This window comes from Pinus tabuliformis, chromosome 8, assembly GCF_031772625.1.
Source record: "Pinus tabuliformis cultivar Carrire ecotype Pingquan chromosome 8, CPIR1, whole genome shotgun sequence".
NCBI lineage: Eukaryota > Viridiplantae > Streptophyta > Pinopsida > Pinales > Pinaceae > Pinus > Pinus tabuliformis.
In genome coordinates, this window is record NC_142294.1 from 1842945429 (window position 1) to 1842960423 (window position 14995).

The window sequence follows — 14995 nt, forward strand, 5'->3', positions numbered from 1 at the left end:
ACTTTCCATCCCAAGTGGAATTTCTGGATTTGGAGTTGATTTGACCCCTCAAAAGTCAATTCTCCCAAGGTCACTTTCTGCAACTCAAAAAGTGGGCAGAAAGTCAAAATTTTGATGTATTTTGAGCTTTTGGAGGCCCAAATCTCAAAATCAAGTTGACCCCAAGTATAGGTAATTCTATTTTTTGCATGCCCTTTCCAAAAATGTCAACTTTTTGTGATTCTGAGCAGTCCTCCCGAGTGGTCGCGCGGGGGGTGAGACCACTCCATAGGCAAAAACCTGTAAATTTCCAAAAAATTTCCAAAACTCTCAAAATTTTTTGATTTTGCTGCTGGATGAAAGCTAATGAGTACCATGGTGAGTGAGGGATGCCTCAGCCAAGATACGGAGTGGGTTTGTCCTTTTCTTCTTCTTCTGGGCCTCTGACAGCTTCCTTCGGAGAATTTTCATTTTAGCCTTGCAAACATGCAATCTTGCCCAATAGTGTGTTTTCATGTTGCGTAGCAGCTCTTTGTCACGATTTGCCTTCTCCAACAATCTCTCCAAGTGTGCATTCACACGGATAAGCATGGACTCCCGGTCAGCAGGCAATGGGTCACCGGGCCTCCTACGGTTCAAAGTTCGATCATTGTGGATCCTCCATAGCTCATCAAGTTCTTTTTCTTCTTCTAATTGTTTGGTGCACTGTTCTAGATAAGTGATGGTCCATTGAGCCATTTGGAGCTTTTGCTGCAACACGAGGTTCTCCTCCTCTCTCTGCCTGATAATCTCATAAAAATCTGAAGAAGGAGAGCGGGCATCACGACCAATGAAATCATCATGTGTATCACCAGCTCTCTCATCCTCAATCATGGGCTGCTTGCCCTCCCGTACTGCCTCTGCTGATGAAGAATGCGAGGCCCCTTCCACCTGGTGTGGAGAAAATACTCGTCGAGCTACTGCAAATAAGGTCCTAGGACCTCTCTGATAGGTGACCCGAGGTGAAGAAGCCACATGTCTCGGAAAAATAATCTCGGGCTAGTGTGATGGACCTCCCACCTCATGAATGACCTCTGGCTCTGGCTGTGGCTGTGGCTGTGGCTGAGTGAAGAACTCACGGGAGATAAAATCTGCCCAAGAAATGCCCTGCTGGCTCAGCTGATGGGAAACAATCAGCTGGATGAGACCATGATGACACAAGCTCCTGAGCTGCTGAGCTGGGGACTGCCTCTGAAACACGGACACCATCCTCTGAATATCTTGGAAGAAGTATACCGGGATGTTCATCATCCTCACTCGGGTAAAGTGCATCAACAGGCGAATGTGACAAGCAAAGACTCGTGAAAACCTTCCCTCACATGTGAATTAATGCATGATAAGCCGCATGATCGGAGCATACTCCTCTCGGAGGAATCTGAAAGGAAAGTTCCCTGACAAGTTGTGTATGTATGTTGGCCTGACATATGGCTCAAAGTAAACAAAATCCAGCCACTTGCGCTTTGGCCACACCTCACCCACATTGGGTATCCCGGTAGCCAGTGAAATAGCCTCTGGAGAAAACACAAAATTCACCCCTGCAAGGGTGACCTGCCCGTCATGAAGGTGTAAAACAAATAACCGGGCCAGCTCCCTATGATGTTGAATCTGTGCAAGCCTCTCGCAAAACTGATAGCATGACATGTACTGAAAGCCAGTCATTGCCAATGGGCAAGCCTGCAACTCTGCCAAGGATGTGGGCTCTTCTCTCTTGTGGTGACCACCCTTGCCACCCTTACGAGGCCTCCGCTATGTCTCAACCTCCGTGGATGAAGATCGGTCATCACCTTGCTCATTAGTTTCAGTGGTTGACATGATGTTATTGAGCAAGGTGGAACAAATAAGCCAAGATGACTGCTGCCCTGCCTGCAAAAATGCTGAGAAGTATGTTGTTTTCAAGGGGAAAAATCATGAGGGAAATGTTAGGGGAGGGAATTTACATAAGGAAAGGGAAAATATATATAAACAACAGGGAACTTTGAAGGAAATAATCACATAATGTCAAATATGTCATTCTATCTCTCATCATTTGCAAATAAATACTTTATTAGGGAAAATAGGTGTTATGATCACCAAGGGAAAGGACAATATAAATTTTCATCATGGAAGGAATGAGGGTATGATCATCAGGGTATGAGGTAGCATCAACCACAAGCAATTAACAGGCTGCTCCCTTTTTATTTTGTCTTTGAATGCCTTTCATGAGCATACTTTGTTTTTTCAACATTTAAAATGGCCATTGATGCTTAATGGGAAACAGGGATCTTTACTTATTTGATCATAGGGGAGGGGAAGGGTTTTTATGACAGTTTGAAAGGGAAAAGGGATATTTTGTATCAAGGGTATTAGGGAGATGGAGGGAGAAAGGAAATTAGGATTTTGGGACTGGGGAACACATTAACAATCTCTGCCAACTATACTTTATAACAGCAGTTCCTTTAACAATGATGGCAGCTTCATGAATGCTTTTTGTCATAGGTGAAATAAGGTTTCATTTACATGCTTTGACAAAGGGAAAGGGATTTCAATTGCATAGGAACTTTTAGGAAGAGATAGAGCAATTGAATTAGGGTTTTGGTGAAGGGAAGGGTAGAAAAACAGAGTTTTGGGATTAGGGAGATGTATCATGCCCTTGTGCAAACCCTAGCACAGCAAACTGTTCATTTTGACCACTAGTACATTGATAAACTTTGTCATGGACACTCCCACAGCTATCTAACCTCTGATATTTATACAGCAACATATCTGTTTTGCTCATGTCTTTTACTAGGCTATGCATAATTACATTACTCTGTTTTTTATGATATTCATGTGCATGCCTCTCGCCATCATATTTTTTCTTTTCAAAATGTTTCTTTTCATTTTTTGCTGTGTTTTTTACATATATATTTGCTGTGTGACATAGTACTAGGGTTTTGGTAGGTTTGTATGGGAGAAATTAGGGTTTGAATAGGGTTTTAGGGAGGGATTAGGGTTTTTAGGAAATTGAGCTGGGGTTTAGCATTACTTGCAAATGAGATTGAATAAATTAACACTCTGACATTTGTGCATAATGATGGGAAACCATGGAGGGAAATGAAGGAATAAAAAACCTTGAAGAACAAACAATAACCCTAGCATAATGCTTGCAAAACAAAAAATCACTTAACCTATCTTTTCATAATTTTGCATGATAAAGAATGACCATAAATAAGTTATCCATCCATGGCACCATCATAAACATTGTAAGGGAAGCCTACCTCACTCCAATCACAAGCCAACACGAAGAAATTTGAAGTTTTGATGCGTTTCTGGAGGGTTCTGGAGCAAGCTGGTCGAGTGGTCGTGCACCAGCCTCGAGTGGTCGCGCCCCCCTCGAGTGGTCGCGCCCGACCAAATTAACACAGGGAAATGTTGCTGGAGTGGTCGCGCACCCTCAAAAAGCCTAAAAACTGCTAAAACTTACCAAATTCGCCCTCTTGCCTCTCTCCTTGTGTTTTCTTGCCTTCAAATGCATAATGAGGCTCTTCAAAGAGGGAATTTGCCTTTATATGCTCACATTCGAAAAAATTAACTTGAAAAACCCACTTTATAATGTTTTCACTTTTGCATTCTCTTTAACACTGTTTTTGAGTTGATTTTGTCCTGAAATTAGCTTTTTGAGGCGTTTGACTCCGTTCTTTTTGCAGGTTGACCATCTGATGGACTGTGGCGAATGAACCAGGGTTGTTGCCGGCACTTTTGAAAACTTTTGAAAATTTCTTTATTTTTGCAAATTTCTCATGACCTTGGACTTAAAAACAGGGTTTTTAAATCCAAGGCATTAAATGACCTGTAGCTAATGAAAATAACAATGAAACATATGTACATACCTCCTTCTGGCTTGCTGGGCACTCACTGAACTTGAACTCATGACCTTGCAGTGATTTTGACTCAAAACCCTAGACCTAAGACCTGGGACCTCATTGTGGTATGATCTGATCCAGCAAAGCCAAGAAGGGAACAAAGACCAGCCCTCCATTCAGTTTTATGGCATGCCTAGCGGGATGCAAAACTGACACTAATGAGACACCTACCTATGCATATGCAAAGAGCTATTGATCACCGATGGAGGGCTCAAGACCGACACTAACATTGGCTCCAATGGGGATGGCAGCTCCTTGGAGGTGCCAAGAACCTCAGACCTCTTGGGAGAGCAGACCAGTGCCTTCACCCATTGGGCAATGGAGTCAACTAGTACAAATATAACCATACTCGAACAGACTTTATTTGACTTGGATTATAAACTGAAAACTTTCAAAGGACTATGACTCAAACAAACTGATTTTTGCATAAAATAAACAAACTGAAAACTTCACACCAACCAATCTTCATCCTCGGAATTATAGCCTTCACTGCGGGCCCCAAACTAAGGATGAGAGATCAGTTCACACTTGCTATAATGAAGGAAAACAGTAATTACAATGAAGATGATTAGAGCAGCATTGCTCAAGCATGATATCTTTTCAGAAGCCGGCCATTCACCGACCCACCGGGACATTCATCCCCATTCAACTCTTTGAGAATGAAAGCATTGGGACCACGAAATGCAGCAATCTTATAAGGACCTTTCCACAAATTATCAAATTTACTGTGCTTACCTTTGTCCTCGTTTCGAGCATCCCATCTCAAAACAACATCCTCTAGCTGAAAATTTTCCGACTTTTCCTTCTTATCATAGATTTTCTTGATACGTTCTTGCAGCCTTAAAGAGTTTTGGAGAACTTCTTCCCTTGTTTGCTGTAAGTGGACCATTTGATTGATTCTCCGTTGCATTGGATCCATATCTTCTCCCGTTTCTTGAAGTAATTTCGCGACCGGTACACTAAGTGATGTTGGAAAGACTGCATCAACTCCGTAAACAATCTCAAATGGAGACATTCCAATGGACTTCTTTTGGCTCACCCGATCAGCCCATAACGCATTTACCAATTTCTTGAGCCAACTTTTCTTGTTAATTTCCAGCATCTTCTTGATAATGTTCACTAGTGACTTATTTGACGATTCGGCCAACCCATTACCTTGTGGATGATAAGCGGTGGAGTGACCCAAGCTGATGTTGTACTTATAGCAAAAATCCACCATCTTATTGGACTTAAAGGCAGCTGCATTATCTGTGATTAATTTGAATGGACAGCCGAAACGTGACAAGATATTAGTTTCAAGAAAAGAGATAATTACCGAATCTGTGGCCTGCCAAGTAGGAATTGCCTCTATCCACTTTGTGAAGTAATCGGTAGCGGTTAAGATCCAACGGTGCTGCCCGGATGATGCTGGGTGGATTTCGCCAATAAAGTCTAAGCCCCACTGCTGAAATGGCGCACTAATCTCCACCGGTTTGAGAGGCAATGGCTGCAACTTTTGCTTTCCTTGAAATATTTGGCATTCATGACAGCTCTTCACCGCTTTGTACACATCAGAAAATAGGGAAGGCCAATAAAAACCAGCTCGCAAAATCTTGTTGGCCGTTGTCTTCCAAAACAAATGACCTCCACAATCACCTTTATGGAAGTCTTCCACTGTTGCCTTCGCTTCCTCTTCGACCAAACAATTCAGCAAGATGCCTCCGGGATCTTTCCAATAAAGTGCAGATTTCAAAATGCAAAATTTAGCAGCCTTTAGCTTTAATGTTCTTGCCTTATTTCTTGACATTTCGGGAGGTGCAGATAATTTTTGAAGTACATAAACTATATCAGCATACCAAGGTGAAGAAACAAAGATGTCTGATACCTGAACTGCTGAATTTTCTTCGTCACCATCGGATAAGGCAGCGATCAAGTTGATGTCAAGAGCATGAAGGTTTGTTTCAGCCATTAATTTCGCGAGACCTTGACCTTTAATCAGCTTGGTAGGCTTGATTTCAACATCATACTCTAAGAGAGCAGCAATCCATTTGCCTCTCCTACCTTCCGGCTCTGTTTGTACCAAGACATCCTTTACGGCCGCATTAGGAACATATGCCAACACATGAGAGTTGAGAATATATACCCGGAAATCTTTCAAGGCTTTGATCAGTGCCAAAGCTTGCTTCTCAATGATGTTATAGTTTAGTGCTCCATCTCTAATAATCCGGCTGAAAAAAGCTATTGGCCTCTCAACTCCTTCTCTTTTTTGCATCAATACTGCTGCCAATGTATGCTCGGAAGCGAAAGAGAACAAGATGAAATCTTGAGTATAATCGGGACTGATCAAGGTAGGGGCTGAAGACAAGATTACCTTGATTAGATTGAAAGATTTGACTACCTCCTCGGTCCACTTAATCTCGCTGTCCTTCCGGAGCATATTGGTTATTTCTCTAAGGTGCTCTGCAAGGTTGGGAATGAAGCGGCGCAGAAAATTTAATTTGCCATTAAAAGACTATATTTCCTTCTTGTTTCGGGGCTGCTCTAGCTGCTGAATTGCTTCCACCCGTGCGGGATCAATTCGGATGCCATCTTTGGAAATGATATGTCCCAGCAATTTGCCTTCACTCATGGCAAAAAGACTCTTTTTCGGATTCAAGGAAATGCCATATTTTCTGCACTTTTGGAACACTTTAGTTAAGTGAAACAGATGCTCTTCATCTGATTTGGAAAACACGGTTAGATCATCAAGATACACAACTAAAAATACATCCTTTTCATTAGCGAAAGCCATATCCATAGCTCGCTGAAATGTGGCACCCGCATTTTTCAACCCAAATGGCATTTTGGCGTAGTGAAATGTTCCCCATGGTGTAGTGAAGGCTGTCTTATCACGGTCATCCTCGTGCACTAAAATCTGATTGTACCCGGAGTATCCATCAAGCAATGACATTCTTGAAGCGCCCACTACCCGCTGCAATATGTGGTCCATTTTAGGCAGCGGATAGTTGTCCTTTAGCGACACTTTGTTTAAATTTCTGAAATCTATGCATAAGCGTATTTCACCGGTCTTCTTTCTCACAGGCACTAGATTGGAGATCCAATCAGAAAAGCGAATAGGGACTATAATTCCAGACTTATAGAGCCTATTGACTTCCTTCTCAATCGAGGGCAACAACTTGGGATTGATCCTCCGCAACTTTTGTCGAAAAGGCTTTTGATTTGGCTTTATGGGAATAGTATGTTGAATAATGCTTGTATCATAGGTCTTTAAATCTGAATAATCCCAAGCAAAAACATCAGAAAATGATGACAATAATCTAATGTATTGATTCTTTACCTTGAGCGGCAATGCTTTTGATAGTTTCACCATCTTTGGATTCTCGGCTGTTCCAAGATTCACATCTTCCACACCTTCTTCTGTTGGCATCAAAGTTGACTTGCGGGCCACATCATCTTGATCAAAAAGTTCCTCTAAAGGAATTAACCCTTTAGGAATATAATTGTCTTTCAGCTGCAAAACATCCATTTGATTCACTCCTTCAGGCTCCATATCTATTGAGATTTCTTCGAATTTACCTTCTCCATGCAAGAAATCTTTGATCTCCTCGTCATCTTGAAACACTTGCCAACATCTTTGATTATCCGGGACTATAGGACGGTGCTTTACATAGATTTCGAACTTGTTGCTTGAATTCATTGGTATCTTCAAATTACTTGCTGCCTTTGCCAATGCATCCGCCACACCGTTTTGAATTCGGGGCACCCAAGTCAAAGTATGTTCTGAAAACCGCTTCAAAATATCTAGGACAACATTGCGATAAGCCCGCATACGAGGGTGTTTGGCTTGAAATTCCCCCTTCACTTGTTTGATAACTAATTCGGAGTCGCCATAAAACGCTATCTTCTTTGCTTTCAATTTGCGAAGGATTTTCAAACCAGCAATAAGAGCCTCATATTCCGCTTCATTATTTGAACAATCAAAAGCTAATTTATAAGAACACACCCGTACCTTGCTTGGAACTTGGTTTTGGACTGAAAATGGACTTCGAATCCACACACCTATGCCAGCTCCATCGCTGCCCACTGCACCATCAAAATCCATGGTCCAAAGACCCTCATCATCATCATCTAATTGCTGCACTTGTGATGTTGTTTCAGTCATAATTTGCTGCCCATTTGTCTCAGCGATTGATCTTATGACAACAGTCCTTTCTTCGCTTTCCGTTCTCAAAACTTCTCTGAAATTTTCTGCAATACCTGGGATATCTTCTACCTGAACTAGCTGACTATCTATATCATTTAAGTTTTCCGCAAACAAAACAAAAGATTCTAAATCTGTTTTTACATAATTTACAGGATGATTTACTGGCTTTTCCTTGCTAGTAATCATATACTTCATCTTTTGCTCTCGGTACACCTTTCTCATTTGGCCAAACACCGGAATAGTAGCATATGAAAAATCAAGCTGAAGTGTACCCTTTAGCTTAGCTCCCCATGACCTTGAGAGCAGCATGCCAAACCGTGGAGGAATGTCCGCCACCACAACATCCATCAAAAGATTCTTTGCTGGGATTTGATCTAGACTCACAACCAAATCTTTAATCAAACCGATGCATCTAACTCGGCTGGAATCAAATGAATATAGATCATGGTACTTACGAGTTATATCAAGTCCCAACTTCTCCATTATTGCCTTGGGCATTAAATTGTGTGATGCTCCCGAATCGAACATAGCATTATGAAGCACATAATCATGAATTCTTAAGCTGATATAGAATGGCGGGACATCGCTTTCCGGAGACTCACCGTTTAGAGCTGGCCCAAAGATTAATTCCGGCTGATCATCCTCCACATTTACCGCATCTAACATTGGATCAGTATTGAACATCTTAGAAATTTGTGCTCTGTAGGTAGTGTTCTTCATGACTTCTGTTAGTGGAATGGACAATTTCAATTTCGAGACTTCGTTCTCAATGCTGAATGCTTGACTTTTCTCACTTTCTTTTGCCGGATTATCTCGTTTTTCTGCTCTATCTTTGGGTACATTTGATGGCTGATCCATCTTGTTTGCTGGAACTGTTTGAGTTGATGGAGGATCCATGACTTCTTTACCCTTTCTCTGTGGAACAGCAGCACCATTCTTCGCCAAATTTTCTGCCCTCTTTTGAATTGGATGTATGGGAACTGTCCGGTTTCTCAACTGTCTCTGCTGGCCTTGTTGAGCTGATAAAGCATGTAAGTAACCTCGTTGGTACTCCTCAGACTCATCTTGAAGTACCACATCATTAGATAGAATGTAATGCTCATCTTGAGGTGTATAAGCATTACTTACCAGCTCTTCTTCTTCCGTGATGTATGTGGGCAGATCATCGGGAGTGAAAAAGTGATTTTCTTCACCCACACCTTCACCTTCATCTTCTGATTCTTGAGTGACATAATTTTGCTGAAATGGAGGTTGGATTGGCTGCTGCACGACCGCTTCTTGTGCTCTTGTTTCCCGCTGTTTTATTCTATATTGGGGCTGCTGTTGTTGACCTCTGAAGTTTGGGTTTCGAACTTGTGGTTCCGGTTTGCCAAGACTAAGATTTTGGAATGCCTTTTTCATCTCTTCCACTGTACGAAGAACCTGAGAAGTGGATGCTGCCTCTTCTTTGATTGTGACCTTCTTCTCCGCTTTCATTCTTGCCCTTTTGTCATTCAAATTAGCCTCCACACTGACTGCAATTTTCTGCATTTCCTCCAAGGTAGGAGGATCTCGGTCCCGCAGTGAGTAGGCCATCTCCGGATCGAAACCATCTGGGAACTTAAGCAATGCGGACTTTCTTGATGGTCTCAAATCATCGGGTATAGCGTTATACACTGAATTAAATCTGATTATATAGTCTTGAACCGACTCACCCGGATTTCGCTTGAGGTTGTTGTACTCGGCATTGATTTGCAGCGGGTCTTTCCTTATTTCCCATCGGTCCAAGAATTGATTCTTGAGTGCTTCCAAGGTGGTGATGCTGTTAGCTGCTAACCCTCTGAACCATTTTCTTACTTCTTCGGCAAATGTCTGCACGAACAACCGCATGGTAACATCTTCTTCATCTAACTCATATAGATCAAAGAAAGTGGACATTTTATCGACATGTTGCTGTGTTGTAACACTTTGTGGAGTGCCATCAAACATGGGAATTTTACTTTGGTAATCAGCAGGCATATCATGAAGATTAGCAGGCAATACAAGTGGGGCAAACCGGGCTGCCATTTTTCTTGGTAATGTAGGTCTTGGAGTAGCAGGCGGGGTAGGTGTGGCAGTATGAGGAGTAAGAGGAGGAGAAGTAGTGTGTGAAACCGAAGGCGAGACAACTGTAGATGGGGGATGAGTAACTATGGGAGTGATGGCAATATAAGGGGGATTTGACTGTTCATGCGCCGTGATAGAGGATCCAATATGACCAGAGATATTTTCAAGGAAATCAGCAAGAGTTGTAGCTTGTACACGTGTCTGGAGATTCCTCAAAATGAAATTTTCAACTAATTTATTATGCCTCTCGAATTCAATAGCAGCTGCAAAATCAGGATTAGGAACTAGAGTAGCAAGTGCACTTTCAGATTTAGCTTTAAACAACGACAACTCAAAACTTTCATCGAAATCAAGATCTTCAAGATACTCAAAAATAGCTGGGCATGAATTAGATCTAGCAATTGGTCTTGGATCAGTAGCCAGCTTGTTTTCGCGAATAGACTAGGAAAGGAAAAACCGCTCAGCCGTATGGAATCTCTTAGCCTATCATCCGAAGCTTAGAGTCCATAATGATACTGGGATAAAGATGTCACTGAAGTGAGGGTTTCAGAAGCTCACGGAGATTGACTGAAGCAGCGTTTATCTACTAACGCTGATGTAAAACAAGAGCGTGTTCAAAGGCTACCTGGCGTGACTTCAGGCTCCGTCTAAGACTTGCGAAACTCACACATCAACACACAAACAAGTTTGTTCTCCCCAGTATGGTCGCCAATATGTTAGCGCTTGGAATTCACCTAGGCTGAGATAGAGAAACTCTCAAGGCTACATCAAACCATTTCACCTCGTAGCTAGCCCTACGAGGTATGAGAAGGCTCTCTCGGGTCAGATTCGGTAGATCTTTCAATATGATAAGCTGACCAATTAGGAATAAAGATTTTAGGCTAGTAAATTGATAAGGGGGGTTGATTTAAAGATTTTTGGGGTTTTTGGTGGCAATTGGAGGGAGTGCAATTCAGGGTGCGGGGATTGGGCTCAGTTTTTGTAGGGGGATCTTTGGGGCAAGGTAGGAGTGAGTGCTGATGCCTTAATCTGAGATGGATGATCAGGAATGATAGAGGAGGAGCTAAAGAGGGCAAACAACAACTTTGAATCCTCTTTAGACAGTGGAAAACATAGATATTGAACAAAATTAAAAGCTGAGCATGGCATGCATGAATTCAAACTTTATCACTTCATCTGTTCAATTAGCAGCAAAGAAAGAGATGGAACACATAAACACACTTACAATAACATGTAGAGAACACACCATCAACACAACAATCCACAAGAATCCACAATGATGTCTGCAAAACCCTGGCCTTCCTTTTCTTTAAATTGCAGTAATAGATGTACAATATACAATAATGCTTCTCCCACAAGAGTCCAACCATGAAAATGAGCAAGAGAAGGCATAATATAGACCATCTAACTCCTTTCCCCACCTCTAGGGGTCGAGCTCAGCTTCCTAGGAGCATTTTGAACTAATTCTAAACTTAGCACTAGATAATAGGCAGTCAAAACAACTTGCCTCTAAAACTTAGCTAACTCATCCATGCATTAAATATTCACTATTTACATCAAGGAAGCTTCTATAAGGGTTAAGAGAGATTAAATCTATCAATGTGCCATGAAAATTATCCATACATCCATCATTTACAAGTACAAATGATTAACCAAGGTAAAAACTGAGTTTTGCAGGCCGAAAAGTCAAAACTGGCAATTTTCAGCTCGAGTGGTCGCGCCCCCTGCTCGAGTGGTCGCGCCCCTTTGCAGCACTTTTTTAGTGGGTTCCAGTTGTCCAAATCAAGTGCAAGATGGCTCATTGGAAAGCTTTGTGTGTCTACTTTCCATCCCAAGTGGAATTTCTGGATTTGGAGTTGATTTGACCCCTCAAAAGTCAATTCTCCCAAGGTCACTTTCTGCAACTCAAAAAGTGGGCAGAAAGTCAAAATTTTGATGTATTTTGAGCTTTTGGAGGCCCAAATCTCAAAATCAAGTTGACCCCAAGTATAGATAATTCTAGTTTTTGCATGCCCTTTCCAAAAATGTCAACTTTTTGTGATTCTGAGCAGTCCTCCCAAGTGGTCGCGCGGGGGGTGAGACCACTCCATAGGCAAAAACCTGTAAATTTCCAAAAAATTTCCAAAATGCTCCAAAACTCTCAAAATTTTTTGATTTTGCTGTTGGATGAAAGCTAATGAGTACCATGGTGAGTGAGGGATGCCTCAGCCAAGATACGGAGTGGGTTTGTCCTTTTCTTCTTCTTCTGGGCCTCTGACAGCTTCCTTCGGAGAATTTTCATTTTAGCCTTGCAAACATGCAATCTTGCCAAATAGTGTGTTTTCATGTTGCGTAGCAGCTCTTTGTCACGATTTTCCTTCTCCAACAATCTCTCCAAGTGTGCATTCACACGGATAAGCATGGACTCCCGGTCAGCAGGCAATGGGTCACCGGGCCTCCTACGGTTCAAAGTTCGATCATTGCGGATCCTCCATAGCTCATCAAGTTCTTTTTCTTCTTCTAATTGTTTGGTGCGCTGTTCTAGATAAGTGATGGTCCATTGAGCCATTTGGAGCTTTTGCTGCAACACGAGGTTCTCCTCCTCTCTCTGCCTGATAATCTCATAAAAATCTGAAGAAGGAGAGCGGGCATCACGACCAATGAAATCATCATGTGTATCACCAGCTCTCTCATCCTCAATCATGGGCTGCTTGCCCTCCCGTACTGCCTCTGCTGATGAAGAATGCGAGGCCCCTTCCACCTGGTGTGGAGAAAATACTCGTCGAGCTGCTGCAAATAAGGTCCTAGGACCTCTCTGATAGGTGACCCGAGGTGAAGAAGCCACATGTCTCGGAACAATAATCTCGGGCTGGTGTGATGGACCTCCCACCTCATGAATGACCTCTGGCTGTGGCTGTGGCTGTGGCTGTGGCTGTGTGAAGAACTCACGGGAGATAAAATCTGCCCAAGAAATGCCCTGCTGGCTCAGCTGATGGGAAACAATCAGCTGGATGAGACCATGATGACACAAGCTCCTGAGCTGCTGAGCTGGGGACTGCCTCTGAAACACGGACACCATCCTCTGAATATCATGGAAGAAGTATACCGGGATGTTCATCATCCTCACTCGGGTAAAGTGCATCAACAGGCGAATGTGACAAGCAAAGACTCGTGAAAACCTTCCCTCACATGTGAAGTAATGCATGATAAGCCGCATGATCGGAGCATACTCCTCTCGGAGGAATCTGAAAGGAAAGTTCCCTGACAAGTTGTGTATGTATGTTGGCCTGACATATGGCTCAAAGTAAACAAAATCCAGCCACTTGCGCTTTGGCCACACCTCACCCACATTGGGTATCCCGGTAGCCAGTGAAATAGCCTCTGGAGAAAACACAAAATTCACCCCTGCAAGGGTGACCTGCCCATCATGAAGGTGTAAAACAAATAACCGGGCCAGCTCCCTATGATGTTGAATCTGTGCAAGCCTCTCGCAAAACTGATAGCATGACATGTACTGAAAGCCAGTCACTGCCAATGGGCAAGCCTGCAACTCTGCCAAGGATGTGGGCTCTTCTCTCTTGTGGTGACCACCCTTGCCACCCTTACGAGGCCTCCGCTGTGTCTCAACCTCCGTGGATGAAGATCGGTCATCACCTTGCTCATTAGTTTCAGTGGTTGACATGATGTTATTGAGCAAGGTGGAACAAATAAGCCAAGATGACTGCTGCCCTGCCTGCAAAAATGCTGAGAAGTATGCTGTTTTCAAGGGGAAAAATCATGAGGGAAATGTTAGGGGATCGAATTTACATAAGGAAAGGGAAAATATATATAAACAACAGGGAACTTTGAAGGAAATAATCACATAATGTCAAATATGTCATTCTATCTCTCATCATTTGCAAATAAATACTTTATTAGGGAAAATAGGTGTTATGATCACCAAGGGAAAGGATAATATAAATTTTCATCATGGAAGGAATGAGGGTATGATCATTAGGGTATGAGGTAGCATCAACCACAAGCAATTAACAGGCTGCTCCCTTTTTATTTTGTCTTTGAATGCCTTTCATGAGCATACTTTGTTTTTTCAACATTTAAAATGGCCATTGATGCTTAATGGGAAACAGGGATCTTTACTTATTTGATCATAGGGGAGGGGAAGGGTTTTTATGACAGTTTGAAAGGGAAAAGGGATATTTTGTATCAAGGGTATTAGGGAGATGGAGGGAGAAAGGAAATTAGGATTTTGGGACTGGGGAACACATTAACAATCTCTGCCAACTATACTTTATAACAGCAGTTCCTTTAACAATGCTGGCAGCTTCATGAATGCTTTTTGTCATAGGTGAAATAAGGTTTCATTTACATGCTTTGACAAAGGGAAAGGGGTTTCAATTGCATAGGAACTTTTAGGAAGAGATAGTGCAATTGAATTAGGGTTTTGGTGAAGGGAAGGGTAGAAAAACAGAGTTTTGGGATTAGGGAGATGTATCATGCCCTTGTGCAAACCCTAGCACAGCAAACTGTTCATTTTGACCACTAGTACATTGATAAACTTTGTCATGGACACTCCCACAGCTATCTAACCTCTGATATTTATACAGCAACATATCTGTTTTGCTCATGTCTTTTACTAGGCTATGCATAATTACATTACTCTGTTTTTTATGATATTCATGTGCATGCCTCTCGCCATCATATTTTTTCTTTTCAAAATGTTTCTTTTCATTTTTTGTTGTGTTTTTTTTACATATATATTTGTTGTGTGACATAGTACTAGGGTTTTGGTAGGTTTGTATGGGAGAAATTAGGGTTTGAATAGGGTTTTAGGGAGGGATTAGGGTTTTTA